The following is an 18,124-nucleotide window of genomic DNA, read 5'->3' as shown; positions in this document are numbered from 1 at the left end:
GCGAGCACATGTTTCAAATAGATGCGTTATGATTTGCTTTTAAAAATTCATGCATGGCAAATTATTACATAAATTGTTCGAAGATATTTTAAGCTTTCCGTTTCCATGTACTTAAGTGTAGATTATTTTTAGCTCATTTTCATTCCCTTCCATTCGCTGTTTTCTCTTCTAAATAATTCCAGTTACGGTATATTAAATCCCATATAATAAAGTTTCATGTGAGAATTCTTTACAACAGATATAGAAATGAGTAGATCCGAAGTAACTAGATGTCTTGGAATGATGCCCTCAGGTATATATACATATATTTCCTCTGCATGTATTCGTTGGGGATTTATTCCATTTCTTTATTTTAAATAGAATTCTGTCAGAGCCCAAACTGATTTTCAGTTAATTGTACAGTAAACACAATAAAAAATACTTTGATTGTCCAGATTTAAATTACAACATGTATGATAATACTGTTCTATATTTTAGAGATGAAGAATTCTGTACATTATTTACATTACTTACATTGGACGGATATGCTTCCTCATTTTGTTTGTTGCTATCACAATGTTTCGGTTGATTTACTCTCCAGCCTTCGTCAGGTATCCTGGTAGAAAACCATAGGAATGAGAACCCAGGAAAGTAAATCAGCCCAAACGTTGTGGAAACAACAAACAAGATGAGGAAACATATGCGTCCAATGTAAGTAACGTATGATAATGTACGACACACACATATGAACACACACATATATACGTATATATGCATAATAGCTTGTTTAAATAAGTGTATAAGATATATGGCAGTAAATACAAGACGGGTATTATGGCTGGTTGGAATGAAGGACTTTAACATTGAAACGGTTTTGTGTCAAAAGTCTGAAGTCGGTTTCAGTGACCGACTTGTTCTCCTTCAGCTTTTAAGCAACCACTTTTACTTCCAATTCAAGCATTTAACTATATTCACACACAAATTTAATTAAAGATTTTATACAATAAAACGCTTACATTTGCACAAAGGAACACACACTCGCGCGGGCGCATACACATACACACACATTATCTCTTTCACAATATAATACAATATTTAATAAATTATTAATAGGTCATTCCGATGTAAAATAAAAACAACATATAGACAGACAATAATACACTTGTGTCTTGGGGAGGTTTTGGAATAATATAATACAGCTGGTGCTTTGAGGTTAGGTTTTTGTCTATAAATCAAAGAAAATTCATTTAAATTTGTTGACTTCTCATTTATATTCATTATACTGTTGTATGTCACGTGTTATTGAATATAATTTTGTTTCCTTCGCATATTTTCATTGTTAATCATCTTATTTTCTTTGGGTATTTTTATTTTATTTTGGAAATATTAAATATTTTCACGCAGTGATTGGTCAGAGAGAAAGCTGCTGTGGTTCAGTTTAGATACAAGTACAAACACATCACACACAGGTGCAGATGAATATTTATGAAATTTTGTACGTAAATAAATGAAACTAATACCTATATACATGCAAATAAATGTATATATGTATATGGATACATGCAACCATACATACGTAAGTATATATGTATAGATAAACCCACTTGGAAATGGATGGGTGGTGTTCAATTAAATAATGATATGAATAATGTATATATATACACGTGTATATATATATATATATATATATATATATATATATATGTGCGTGTATATATGTCTGTCTATCTATCTATCTATCTATCTATCTATCTATCTATCTATCTATCTATCTATCTATCTATCTATCTATCTATCTATCGATGTGTGCGTGTATGTGTGTGTATATATATATATTAAAAGTGGGGTAGGCCGGTTCATGGGATAATTTAGGTTTTCCGTTCATAAAGGGTTTAGTTTATGACGTATCATCAGATATCAAAAACCTGTTGGCCCAAAACCTCTTAAAGATGTGGAGGAGGAAATTCCTTACTACTCAAAGGTTACAATTCGGGATTAAAACCCGTTGCTATTAGCTATCGACTTTCTGCTGTGCTGCCATCTTGTGGACTCCAAATAGCTAGCAGGTACCTCCTGAAATAGAAACATGACCCAAAAATTTCCGTTCTGGAGTTAAAGATGTTCCCTGGTTCGAAACCATTAGGATTCTCTTGCGTTCAGCGATGAATAAACTTGCAAGGCTTCGTCCCGTTGATGTAGGGGCCTGGGTTCTCGAGGATTTTCCATGAGATGGAACATGGAATTCCATCGTCTCTAGTTTGCTAGACGTGGCTAGCCAGTGATATTATGTATCTCCTTTACGGAACACTGAAACTGGTACTGTGGTTGGAGAGACTTTCTTTGACTCCTTAATCGAGGCTCGGAGACCCGAAATTGTTGTAGTAGATAAAGGAAAAAAATGAAAGCAAGATCATAGATATTGCAAAACCTGGAGATGCATGCATATGTAACAAGGAACTAGAAAAGATTGAAAAGTACAGACTACTAAAAGACAAAATGTCAAGAATGTGGACTTAGGAGAGTGTCTTTCCTTCCAGTAGTTCTAGGAGCACTAACAATCAAGCTGGAGAATTATGTCAAAGAAATCGGAATTGACATGAGAACAGAGCAAACGACTGCTCTATTGGAGACAGCTAGGATTTGTGATTGCTACTTGGATGTTGAATGTCTCCCGCGCTAATTAACAACCAAGTATCAAAGCTTCAGGTGTGCGGAAAAAGACTCTGTGTGACCTCTGACAACAGGCTGTTGTCTGCTCTCAGAGAATCTACCCGATATATAGAATTTAGTAACGGAGTGAAACATCTCCTAGACTCCTACGCTGCAATGGGCTGTCGGATGTCACTAAAAGTCCATTTCCTTGATTGACATCTGGACTCTTTTGAAGAGAACTTTGGACCAGTGTCAGATGAGCAAGGGGAACGATTTCATCATGATACTGCATCGATGGAACAACGATATCATAGATTGTGGAATGCAGGAATGTTAGTTGACTACTGTTGAATATTATACAGGGATGAACCTGAGACAAAACACCATAGGAAGTTCAGATCCTACAGATTTTAAGTTGTTATGCATTGAGTGTATTCTAACTTATTTGTACACAATAATTTTAATTTTGTACAATAAAAATTCATGAAATTATCGTATCTTGTATTCAATATACTTTATATAGACATGCTTTACGTATCCTATAAGTTAAAACAGCAGGTATCATTAACATGAAAATGTGACCTGATAGAGGAAATCAGACTCCAGATTCGTAATCAGCATAACAAATTGACCCACAAAAGTCAATCAGCAACTCTGATGATGAAACAATTTCATTTTTTGTCCAGTGTAATGGTTTCCAACAATAATGGCAATGATTATAAGGGGTAAATGAGGTGGTCAGGATTGTACTAATAATAGTTAAATTATAATAGTGAACAAATAAATAATTAGGTAGGGATTGTAGTAGTAATAGTGAAATTAAAGTTGTGAACAAGTAAATAATACGCTATAGCAATTAACAAGTGGTGTTGTGCGACAGTCGAGCCCTCGGTGACTAACCCGGCGACCCCACTAAACTTAGTTGGTGAGGAGGGTGAATTTTCGACAACCTGCTGGATTAAAATCAAAGAGCAAGGAAACTCTGGAGAGAAAATGGCCATTCAAAAAAAACGAGTAGACAGAACTCGTCAGCCTTGGTTGGAAGTCTGTATCGGAGAATCAATACTTTGATTAAAAATGTGGAGTAGATAGGACTCCTTAGCCAGATTGGCGACAAGCTGTCAGTGTCGAACGGCTCCATGCCTGGGATGAAGACGAATGAACAGTGAATCGGGACGTAGCTCCTAAGAAATGTTTGGATGAAGATACGAGACCAACCTAGTGAAAATTATGATTATGATCCCCAACACAAAGAAATGGAAATGGGATCAGTCCCAACTTACAGGAAGTAAGAGCTCTGCATTCTTGGTTGACAATCTTACTAGAGATGGTGTCTCGATAAAAATACATGTTGGTGGCTAACCTTAGAACACAAACCTCAATGCAAATGTATAACAAAGATAGAGAAAATAGGCATAAAATCTAGTTTAGTGCATCAACAGAAAATTAGTATTATTAGGTATATCTAGGATATTTAGGAAAGCTCTTAGCACCTAAGGATACATGTTGTTGCTCGTTTATTAGGAATTTTTCCCAACAGTCTAATCTGTTATGTGTGTATGGAATATGAGAATTTATTGATTACGGAGTTATCGGCTGAAGGAGTTTTTAAAGGAACAGTCTCCGCCTAAATTAATGATTCTGGGGACGCCAACAGTTGAGCTTGATCTATTTCATATGAAACGTGAATTGTTATACAAACACATATATGTGCATCTGGCACTCAATCACTCGATGACTGTATAAGATAACGGCACTCAAGAATACGTCGCTACAGTAATAAATCATATACTCGTAGGAAGAGCCTTTTTATCATATAGCAAATTGCGAACAAATCAATTTTTAGCAATTTTTCTCTCCCCACGATATATACACATGAAAGTATGAAGCTAGTAATAAAACCGAAGTAAACACCCATTTTATAGTGGTCACGAATTGTTAGATTTATAATTTTATTTTAATCATTCCATCTAGTAATGGACAGTGGAGGCGCAATGGCCCAGTGGTTAGAGCAGCGGACTCATGGTCATAGGATCGCGGTTTCGATTCCCAGACCGGGCGTTGTGACTGTTTATTGAGCGAAAACACCTAAAGCTCCTCGAGGCTTCAGCAGGGGATGGTGGCGAACCCTGCTGTACTCTTTCACCACAACTTTCTCTCACTCTTACTTCCTGTAATTCAAAGGGCCAGCCTTGTCACACTGTGTCACGCTGAATTTCCCCGAGAACTACGTTATGGGTACACGTGTCTGTCGAGTGGTCAGCCATTTGCGCGTTAATTTCACGAGCAGGCTGTTCCGTTGATCGGATCAACTGGAACCCTCGACATCGTAAGCGACGGAATGTCAACAACTGGTAATGGACAGCCCGTCGTTAACTGGTTACTGAATAAATATCCTTCATACTGGTGATACTCTAGCTAAACCAGTAAAAATGTTCATCATTTTGTGAGCGAAAATTGGTATACAGTAATCCCAAGCCATATCGCGGTTCACTTATCGCGGTTTATTATTTAAGCTTACGTCTATTCCTCAGTGGTTTTGTTTTGCATTTATAATAAAATGAATATATATAAATTATAAAAATAATAGACAAAAATATGCAGTACACTACTGTTTCTACTTCACGAATTTACACCTACCACGGGGTTTTTGGAACGTAACACATACGATAGTCGAGGGATTATAGTATATCTTTACTATTTCAAAAACGTCTCAATAATATTATAAAAAGAAATAACAGCAATAAGAAGAATAATAATGTATGTGTATATTATACTCTAGCAATGTTTATATGGAAGTAGCGAAATTATTCAGTCTGCCTCTGCTTCACAAATTCATTTTGATGCGTTCCTTCAGATGTTTACACACACACACACACACACTCACACACACACACATACACACACACACACACACATACACACACACACACACTCATAAACACACACATACACACACACATTTATACGCTTAAATATGTTGCACGCACGCATTTTTTAGTGCAAAAATACACACATTTATACACACATATACAGACACACACACATGAACGTATATATACTGACAAGCTATAACACATCTTAATTGTTATATATGCACTCAGTATCCAGAAATATATAGTTGTAATACAGCTATATTTTTAAAAATATTATTTATTTCCTTATTTCTTTCAGATATACGCATCATATGCCCATTAAAAAAACATTTTGTGGTTCAAATACTACTGAAGTAGCTCTTTACGGAACTTTTATAACTATCAGTTTTCTTGTAAGATCGTCATATATCACCTCCCTTTATGGTTATTGCAGTAACAGAACAATAATATCTATATCCAACGCCATTATCAAAGTCAGTCATTTTTATCTATTGCCAAAGGGACCTAAATTAGTTTTTTTAATATTTTTTTAATGTAATTCGTCTTTTTTTTCTTTCTTCTCGTTATGTTGTTGTTAGTTTGAATGAATCAAAATAGATGTCTTAAAAAGCTACGTATTTGAGATTATCCTCACCTTCTTTCGACTCACCTCCCTTTTACTTCTTTTTCCTCTTTTTCATCTACTGTTTCTACTTGTTTCCTCTCTGCCCCTTTGATTTCTTTCCTTCGTTTTCATCATCTTTATCTTCCTCTTAATATTCTTCCCCGCTGTTACTTCCGTTCAATGACTGTTCTAAAATTTTCTGAGACCGATCTAATGGCTTGCTAGACTCCGAAGACATTTCGTCTTTGAGAATAAAACTAGCTGCCCTTACTAAGAGCACAGTTGTTTAAGAATTAGGTTTTCTTACATCAATTAGATTTATTGATCTTGATTATTGCTAAATAGCCATGCCAGTGGGGTGTACCAGTTATTTACAATCGTTGAGTTAATAGAGAACTATGAATACAAATGGTTCAACCATTATCGCCATTAATAATATGATAACATTACTGCGAAAAGTTTTACATTTTCACAAAGATGAAGAACAAGCAAAAAAGGCTAGATATAAAAGCAATGCTTTACTTCCATTCTTCTGCCTACTGATGCTCTTACTAAAAAAATTGGTGTCCACATTAAGGATATGACACTTACTTGAAATCATATTCTATAGATATATGTTACTTATAGGTCTAACAAATCGACATTTCACTGCCTTGACTTGGCCTTTCCGTCATTATAAGACATTGAAGTGAAAGAATAAAGATTGACTTCAATAATTTCCTAATCGTCTTTATGCTACTATTTTCAAGTATCTTGTTTATATTATGTTCAATAATGTTCTGGCTTGTACTTTACAATTGTTTTATGTTTAAATTATAGATACGGAAAAAAAGCAAATGTTATTCTAATATTATTCTAATAGAGAGATATATCCTTGAAATTGATTTCGTGCTCTCGAAAACTGGGCGATATATATATATATATATATATATATATATATATATATATATATATATATATATATATATATATATATATATATATATATATATGTATGTATGTATGTATGTATATATGTGTACGTATGTGCGTAGGTATATATTATATTTCTGTTTTGCCATAAAGCCTAACAAAATATACAAAACATACAGTACCATTACGCTTCGCCGGCGTTATATCTTCAATTCATGGTGGTCTCCCTTTTGAGTCTTATATATGCAATAAAAAAATGTACGGAAAATACTGTTAATGATCAAGTAAATGACCTAAGAAATAAACTTGGTTAATGGTATTCATTAACTTGCAGTTATTTCAACTATAAAGTTGTGTGAATCCACCGAAGCTTCCAGTATGACTTCTCCTAAGGTGTCAAATGTATGTTATTATTTAATATTCGTCTTTTTCTTTAATATATATATATATATATATAACATAGGCGCAGGTGTGGCTGTGTGTAAGCAGCTTGCTTATCAAGCAGATGGTCTCGGGTTCAGTTCCACTGCATTGCACCCTGGGCAGATGTCTTCTACTATAACCTCGTGAGTGGATTTGGTAAACGGAAACTGAAAGAAGCCCGTGGTATATATGTATATGTGTGTATATATTTGTGTGCCTGTGTTTGTCCCCCCCCCCCAACATAGCTTCACAACAGATGCTGGTGTGTTTTCGTCCCCGTAACTCAGCGGTACGGCAAAACAGACCGACAAAATAAGTATTAGGCTTATAGAGAATAAGCTGTTGGATCTATTTGCTCGGCTGAAGGCGGTACCCTAAAATGGTCGCAGTCAAATTACTGAAACAAGTAAAAGAATAAAATAATATTATATATATATATATATTCTTTTATTTGTTTTAGTTATTTGACTGCGGCCATACTGGAGAACTACCTTTAGTCGAACAAATCGCCCCCAGGTCTTATTCTTTGCAAGCCTAGTACTTGTTCTATGGGTCACTTTCGACGAACCGCTAGGTTACTGGGACGTAAACACTCCAATATCGGTTGTCAAGCGATGGTGTGTGGCCACACACACACACACACACACACACACACACATATATATATATATATATATATATATATATATATATATATATATATATATATATATATATATATACGATGGACTTCTTTCAGTTTCCGTCTAACAAATCCACTCACAAGTCTTTCGTCGGCCTGAGGCTATAATCGATGCCACTTGCTCATGGTGCCACGCAGTGGAACTGACTTATGTATGTGTGTGCGTGTGTGTGTTTGTGCGTGCCTGTGTGTATGTATGAGTGTGTGTGTGTGTGTGTGTGTGTGTGTGTGTAAGAGACAGAGAGAGATATTGTGTGCGAGAGAAGGTGCTGTTAAAGTAATCCTGAAATGAAATTTTGCTCTCATTTCTGCAAGTTTACAGGCAAGTCGCTATTCCTGTATTGATTCTGTACTAAGTTGTTATATATATGTACAGTTACTTATGCCAGAGTAACAGTTCTGTTTCCTACCATAGTTAGTTTAGTGATCCCTTAACAACACACAACTGCTGAATTGTCTGTCAGCGTTCTAACACCCTTTCCCAGTATGTCACCTGCGTTTCTCATATACAAGGTCGCAATATTATGTGCTCAACTAAAAAGTTGAAAACAAATTATATTTGCTTGTTGTTTTTTTCTTATGTCAGTTCCTATGTAATAATTGAAAAAATAAATCACAAGATGCAAGGACTTCCAGCCGCAAAGAGTCTGTATATGAAACGTATGTGAAGTTCTTTTAAGGTTTAATTTATTGGAGATAAGGCTGCTCCTTGTCGCAACTTGAACGACCATATAAATTTTCCATAGTTGGCTGATATATACTCATTTGTAATGTTATTTATATAAAATTATTATGCAATAAAATTTAGTTAAAACAATATACGACATTTAAATTGACAATAAATAAACTTTAAATAAACACGATAAATACTGATATATATATATATATATATATATATATATATATATATATATATATATATATATATATATATATATATATATGAAATATAAATGCACAATAAAAACTTTTTACAAAATCAAACCGCAGAATTAACAATTAGAACAATAGAAACAACAACAAAAATAGCTAATAGAGATTCACAGAAAGAATGCAAATTAAAACAATCACTGTAAGAAGAACAATAACAGATATACTTGTGGTTGGTAACACATCAAAGAGAAAAAAAATACTTTTCTCATAAGCAAATTGGTTGGCGATCATAAAAGTGATGATGGTAATAATAGAATTGCAAGAATAACAAACAAAACACAAATAACAATGCGACGAAAACTAAACAACAATAACAACAACAACAACAACAATACCATTAGCAAACAGTAAATAACAGTATTAAACAATGACAACTGATGAAATTACAAATTATTTTATTGTCGTTTGACGTACTCGAAAATTTGGATAATATCCAATACCAACTAAAATCGTTAGAGATAATTACTATTGATTATATTAAGAGAAATAGCTCTGGTGTATTTTAACAGGTAGATAAGTTCATTGAATATAATTGTGTGCATGCGTGAGTGTGTGTGCGTGTGTGTGTGCATGTGCGCGTATGTGAGAGAGAGAAAGATGGGAGAGAAAGAGAGGAGAGAAAGACAATGATTCTTACTGGTAAGGCTGTTAAATTTTTCTATTGTTCAGGAATGCCTCAATTTCCGAAGAAGACAACGAGCATTGATAGGTATTGTTCCTGTTTAAATACAGTCGCAAGTCAATAATGTGTATGAAACTTCGTGTTCTGCTTGCACAACATCTATGTCAAAGCAGAAATTTAACACTCCACTACCAAATACATATAAATGTGGAAATAGAAACATAGTGTAAGAGACAACTTCCATAACTTTTTCTTCCATACAGTTTTCTACATTTTCATGTAGCATACAACACAAACACGTTAGTATCTAGAGAACACCACAGCAGTATGAAAACATAGTAGCTTTACCCATCAACTCAGGAGATAGGAACCTCCTAAATACATTGCTGTGTTGTCTATTCTGTATTTTATGTAGTTTGTTCTTAGTGCTTGCTCTTGGGCAGCACAGATTAGAGCCTCCGTTTCCAGTTTTAAATCCCTTTTAGTCATCCACAGCCATCTTTTTTCTCAGTCTGTCTTATCTTCAACATACCTATGAATTTGACCATGCGTTCTTTTCTTTACCCAACTATTTTCAGTTTCATTTGTTTTCAATTTCTTGTGTAGTGCTTTATCTTTGCAATCTTTCATCCTACACAAGCCCGGTCTTCCTACTTCTAATATTAGCGGTTCTGTGGCATTTTTTACATACCATGCTTTTCTAGTTTCAAATATTCCCAACGTTTATTGAACAACGAGCTTTTCTAGCTAAAGATATTACACAATATGTCTATTGTATTTCTAAAGTATATGTGGGAAAGGTTTTTCAGAAGTGTGTAATTGCTGTAACGCTCATGTCCTCTTGCCGCTAGTTTTCTTAGGATTAGATGCGTTTTCATATCGTCGTCCCAGTCTTTGCACTCTTTTTTGAAAGTCTGTTCGTATCTCCTATAATTCGCGTCGCAGGTAACGCCTCAGTCTGGTACATACTTAGATTCCGTTATTGAGTTTGCAACATAATTTGACGATTTAATATTCATTAATTGCAGCATTTGTAATTATTGATGTCCTTCTTCTTTCAGGTGTTGTCACTGTTTTGCAACTCGAGGAAGCCTGCTTATAATTCTTCCATAATTTTACGATTTTATATGCTGTAGCATTCGCAAAGAAAACATTTGCGAGTTTCGTAACCACTTGTGAGTTTGTTAATTCCTCCTGAGTTTGTTAAATTCTCGTCACCACAGTTGTAATTCAACGACGGACTGTTTTAACATTCACTCTGGCATAGCAGAATAGTTAGTTAAACAAGTCAGACACAACTACCTATGACCGACTTCGCCGACTTCTTGGCTTACTACGTAACAGTATTAGTAACAACTCACACACACCGCTTGTCACGAGGAAGGGGTGTTCCAGTATTATTATTATTATTATTATTATTATGTTATGTTTGACTTTTGTTTTGCATTTGTACAAGTTGGATCCAAGTCTCACCCAGAGACCTCAAGAGACAACAAGTTAGAAGTTCATGTAGGTGTTATGCCTAGGGTACCATATATTTGGATTTGTACAGTTTTGTTCAAGTGAATGTTTAAGAAACCATAAGAAAATTATGTTTGCTTTAAAATTTGAGATCACATAGACAGTATTTTACGTAGGATATGGGCAGTTCCCATGAGCACTATCTTTTGGACTTCAGCCATTTTGGGGTTTCCTGGTATCTGAGCTAGGTAGTAATCAGCCCGTTTCGCTGTCATTCCCAGGGCACCTATGACAATAGGTATTGTTTTCGTCTTCAGATTCCACATTTTTTTTATTATTATTATTATTATTATTATTATTATTATTATTATTATTATTATTATTTTATGTTTGACTTTTGTTTTGCATTTGTACAAGTTGGATCCAAGTCTCACCCAGAGACCTCAAGAGACATCAAGTTTATTATTATTATTATTATTATTATTATTATTATTATTATTATGATTATTATTATCATTATTATTATTATTATTCCCATAACATTACGTATGCATTTATGTTTGTATGTTTGTATGCATATATATATATATGTGTTTGTGTGTGTGTGTGTGTGTGTGTATGTGTGTGTATGTTATTTATTCTTCATAAAATTGAAAGATAATATCACGTTAATGATTTTATCAGGTAGTCAGCATGAAAAAAAAACTCATAGGTAATTTATATATAAAATTAATAATTATATAAATATAATTATATTAAGAGAGGAGGGCGAAACGACCTGTCTCCTACATGATTGAAATAAATGTCAAGGCACAAAGAAACTACCGAATAACTCGAAAGGCACAGGTTGTAGTCGGGCAAGCGAAAACATACTAAAAAGACTTCAAGTCAATTGTGAATTGCGTTCAATTACTAGATTAACGCCATGAAAAAGACTTTTTTTTCCTTCAGCACAATACACGGGAATATATATACAAATAATTTACATACCCTGTGGAGGCGCAATGGCCCAGTAGTTAGGGCAGCGGACACGCGGTTTCGATTCTCAGACCGGGCGTTGTGAGTGTTTATTGAGCGAAAACAACTAAAGCTCCATGAGGCTCCGGCAGGAGATGGTGGCAAATGGTAAAATGTTTTCTTGCAAAAGTCAGTGAGCAACTCTTTTTTGCAGCATAGCAAGTGATGACAATGCAGGTGTATTTAAACGCTATTTTCCAAACTCGGAGAGAGGGAGGAAGAAAAGGAGCACTAAATCTGCTTCTTAATACTTTGATCCAGGGTACTTCCTACAGCTATGTGGTCATCCCATCTAATTGAACTGTGACTTCCAAGCAAAATCTTTTTCTTGGTACTTAAAATGTTAGGACTTTCAAAGTTAATGTTGTATCCTTGCACTATGAATGTCTACATCATCATCATCAGACTATAATAAAAATTCCAAATTGAAAAACGTTGGCTTATGTATTTATCTGAGCCATTAACGATGTAAAAGCTTCGGCTTGTCAGTTGTAGGCTTTATCGTTAAATTGCTAAATACTTGTCATTTCATCGAAAAGCTCTCAGTGACTACATCGTGAAACTTGGTCTTGAGGTAGAAAAGATTTTACCTGTCAAACGTGTGTAGTTATTGCTCGTCCATATTCTGCTCCCAGTAAAAAAGAGTCAACGAATGCTACAATCAGGTACACTTAGTCAATTCAAACGCTTAAGACATAGGTGTCTCATATTTTTTATAGTTAGATCGCAAATGATCGCCTAACATGGTGCCGTGAAACAGCTTGATTACCATATTTCTTACTCTGCAATTAATTCGATCTTTCTACCGCCAACACGTTTATCTTGTAATACAAACAGGGTAAAAAGCACGTTTAAGGAAACTAAATCTAAGTAATAGTATATGATACATTACATCATATGAGATATGAATGAAAGATTTTCACAAAGCTCGGTCGTTTCAGAGCAAGTGTTATCTTTCAGGTCCAAGTCAACCACGCAGTAAAGCGCTCTTACTACTTCTCTTGAAAATTGAAGTGCCTTGTAAGTTCTAACATCTTTAACTTAATCTATTGCTTTAAAATCAGGCGATGAAAAAGACACATCTGTGGGAGACTTGACTCAGTTATCGACTCAGTTGGGAACTCAGACATACTTTGACTTCGTATAGTACAAGGTCAATGATAGAAATAGCAAGTTGGATTCGATGATGATAAAAGCAAAACACAAGTTTACGAGTGATTTTCACGCTTTAGGAATGGTCACTTGTCGCTTGAATAGCAACTTCGTTCAGGAAGACCGTCGAAGGAAAACATCATGAAAATGTATGAACCGATCTTGGAGGGCTGTCACCAAAGAATTGATGAACTTGTTGATATGAATGGTGTGTCCTGACAACGAATTTTGAGCGAGGAATTGCAAATAAAAAGAGTTGTAGCAAAGTGTATGCCTCGATTGCTCACGGATGATCAAATGCGGTAACGACTGAATGCATGTCGTGAACTGAAAGAACATTTGGAAGTCGAACCGGACCTTTTTTCGAAGGTCATCAGTGGTGACGAAAGCTGGTGCTTCGGAATTTGCAGATGTGGAAAAGGTGAAAGCTTCAAAAAGTGGAAAATGCGCCTGAACCGATGCATTCTTTTAAATACAGAATATTTCGAAGGTAATAAAGGTGTAAACATGTAAAACTAATTGAATAAAATAATATCGCAAAATTCCAGTTTCTTTTGGGCACACCCTCGTACTATGGAGAAAGTTTTATTCATTTCGGGGAGTTTTGTGATTCCAAGGCCGTGCAATGTGTAGTTCCACGTTCACTCCAGCGCATAGTATTCAGACGAACTCTATGTGGTTTACTGAGAGTTACTTCATACAATCTTTTAATCACATGATTGTATGAAGTAACTCTTTTTATTTGCAATTCCTCGCTCAGAAGTATAAAATCAACGAATGTGGTTGTACCACTATAATTCTGGAGCATTTGAGATAGGGCTTCCTTATACTTCACTTGAATACCTAATTGCAAGGCTTTTTGCTTCAGTATATTACTTCCTTATGATAACTTTTTATATACTTATCTTAAAGTCTTACCTACATATCATAAACTTGCCCACAGATTATCTAAATACAAAATTTATAGTGAATTCTAGCTACAATTACAAACGCACATTTGTAGCTTGTTGGAACTGACGAGTTCACAAAACATAATACCAAGGGCGAATGCGTTGATTTCACCATTACGAATAGAAGTTAAGGCCAAGACTTTTGCCATCCGTGCATTCTAATAGCATCTTCAAAAGTCATAATGCAACTCATTGCTACATAAAGATCTCTATAACAATTCTTAGCAGAGACCCTTTACTCGAAGTGCAGTGACAGTTTCATTCCAAAATTCTTCACTATTTTTATCTCCATTCTGAAGAACATATATACACACCTGCTTCGTTTGAGGAATTTATTTTGCATAAAATCGAAGTAATTAACTCTGGAAGCTAAACATAACAGAGAAAAATAAAACACCTACTCACATATACATTGAGATTTACATGTGTACATATACATGAAGATATATTGATTTTATACCATCATTCTACTATATTTATATATATAATTATACGTGCTTATGCATACATATACATATATATATATATATATATATATATATATATATATATATATATATATATATATATATATATACATATATATATATATATATATACATACATATATATATACATATATATATATATACATATATATATATATACATATATATATATATACATATATATATATATATATATATATATATATATATATATATATATATATATATATATATATATATATATATATATATATATATATACATATATATACATACATATATATACATACATATATATACATATATATATATATATATATATATATATATATATATATATATATATATATATATATATATATACATATATATATATACATACATACATATATATATATATATATATATATAATATATACATATATATATATATATATATATATATATACATACATATATATATATATATATATATATATATATATATATATATATATATAAATACAAAACACACATATCCACACACTTGATATATAATGTGCATATGTGTGTGCATGTGTGTAGTGTCTTCATATCTCTGCTTGCTACCCGTATTTAATATTTTTCCACTACAAATTTTAATTGCAAATACCAATGGAGATAATTTGATAAGGCTTACAATATTAATATTTGACGTCAAAGAAGTTATTTCTTGTTACATAAAGAAGCCAGGTAAATTCCACTGAGCTGACATGAATATGAAACCATATAGTGTAAAAGATAAAAAAATATAAATGTGTTACATATGCTTAAGGTCATAAGATGGTGGTGCGAATAGCTTCCACTGAGACGAACTATTTTAAAGGCATAACCTTCAAAAATTAAATGAACCCCAAAAGGCTTTGAGCTCAAAACTGTAAAATGACAGAAATAAAGGCGTAACATTTGATTTGGGACTATAACATCTCTGCTACTCTACACCTGTGTATTGATGTTAATATTAATCTTAGATATGATAACTCCTGATGTTCTACAGGTAACTGAAGGTTTTAATTAAATTACACTCGTCTTAGCCTAAGGCAAATGAATTATTTAAATTAAATTATACTCATCTGAAACTAAGGCAAATGAATTTTTAAATTAAATTATATTCATCTTAGACTATGGAAATATCAGTTGATTTTGATGTTGTCTTCATTTAGACTGAAAATTGTCTAAGATTTAGATCTATATTGTATATTTTCCGTCTATTTACTGCCTTCCAATGAACTTTGTTGTCTTCCAGAAGAACACACACAATGAATTCATTTTAGCAAATACATCGCACCTACTAATCCTGCAGGTGTGATACCTGGAATCCGAGATTCATTTAAATAACGAATCTAACGTGAAATAATATCTTGAAATGCTTTTAATTCAACATGCTACAGACGCTATACGAAGGGATTATGATGTTGTGCTTAAGCTCATACGATCATAGGGTCATGTGTTCGATTTCCTGACCTGCAGTTGTGTAGTATTCATGAGCACCAGTGGAGTGCTTGTGCATGCCTCTCTCCCTCCAGCTGTCATTCATGGATTAAGTGTGAGAGGGCTAAGGGGTTGTCTGTTCGTAACAGCATACGCACCTAAAAGAATTACAGAAGTCATGGTACATATTACACATTGTCGAATAACGGTTTTGGTTTACTTACTCTCCTTAAATGAATAATGTAACGTTTAATATTAAGCATATCTCTAAACTTACATGCCTTAAGTTATAATAGAGCTACACTTTTACATTCAATTATATTAGGTATCCATGACAATCATGCATATTCTTCAATATTACTAACTGATGCTACACATACCAATTCCTCCATTCTGCTATATTCTATTTTAACTCAATTTTAACTCGTTCCAGAAACAAAAAATAATATACTGTAGTTCTGTTTTGTACATACCTCTCTTTTAGAGGAAAATATCAGCTTGGAGAAACTGGCAATCTACTAACAAGTAACTTTTCCTATGAGAGGAATTGTATCCAATACTGTCAGCCAATAAAATGTATCTTAACACGAAAACTATATGAGGGAATTACATCCGACACTGCGTATATATGCAATGGATGATAATAGCTGTTGAGAATTTTCTTTGTCCGGGCAATATTTTATACTAGGGATTTGATGTGAACTGTAGTCACCTATGTAGGTTGTCTAAAATCTTTTTCAATGACTCAAAGATAGTATCAGATTTAACATGTATAGTATAATATCAAAGAAAGAATCTATAAGATATAAGTTTTTGTTACTACAAAAACAATTCTTTATTTACGTCGCTGAAGTCATTAACAGTCTGAATTCAAATTTCTTCATTCCTTCTGAATATGTTTTTAACAGCACTTTCTGTACCAGTACTGTCAGCGGATAGTAAATAATTCCATACGACAGTCATGTTTCTGCTTCGAATTACATGTTCGTTTTTGCCGGTAATAGCGTTATCCACAGAATACAGTGTGATATTCAGGTTGGTAAATATTTCCAATGAGTCTATATTGCGCATTGTTGATCAGGAGGCTACATCAAAATGGACTCGAGTCATATGGCGGATCTTATTTCTGTTTGAATCAATACTCTTTCAATCGTATTTAAAGATTATATTTGAAGTGCATAAACATCACAACAGCTTAATGTTTCAAACGTCATTAAATAAGTGAGTGCCATTGCTAGAATGTGCAGTCAAACAACAAAATTATTAATGTTGCTTACCATTCCAATTGGTTGGCAAATGGCAAAATCAGAGCTTTAATGTTCACTTGCTTGCATGTTAATTAATATTTTCAACTACTCTGTTTTGTCGGCAAAAATAATGAGCTTTTTAAGTTCAGACTTTTAGCTTCAGTTTTAATTTCTGAGACTTTCGTCGAACTTTCTTTCACTCATAAAAATTGGACAGTTTTGTTTTTGATGTTTCGCTATTAATTACACGATTTTCATCAAGTCTGCAACTAGAATTTCAAGCTATAGAGAAAAAGAGAAAAGATTAAGCAACATTGTATTATAATTTAATGAATAATATCGTTTAATTTTATTCGTTTAAATACATTCAGATTGGAATGAATATGCCATGAACATAAACATCACAAAATGCTGATTAACAAACTACCTTATCTGACCGACAAGTCTATGGAATGTATAAAACCAACACTCACAAATTCCTGTATGGATTACCATAAGAATGAATTCCTTTACCCACGGATTTCAGTCCATAACATACACGAACTTTCCATACCTTCGTAACTCGTGTACATGCCTTCATAATCGGCCTAAAAAATAGACTTAAGTAGTAACTAAGAAAACAATTTTTCTTTATTAACGGCAAGAGGAAACTGAATTCAAACATACAACATAAGCAC

The sequence above is a fragment of the Octopus bimaculoides genome, chromosome 3 (genome assembly GCF_046866305.1).
Source record: "Octopus bimaculoides isolate indiv1 chromosome 3, ASM4686630v1, whole genome shotgun sequence".
Lineage (NCBI taxonomy): Eukaryota > Metazoa > Mollusca > Cephalopoda > Octopoda > Octopodidae > Octopus > Octopus bimaculoides.
Note: the sequence above shows the minus strand (reverse complement) of the source record.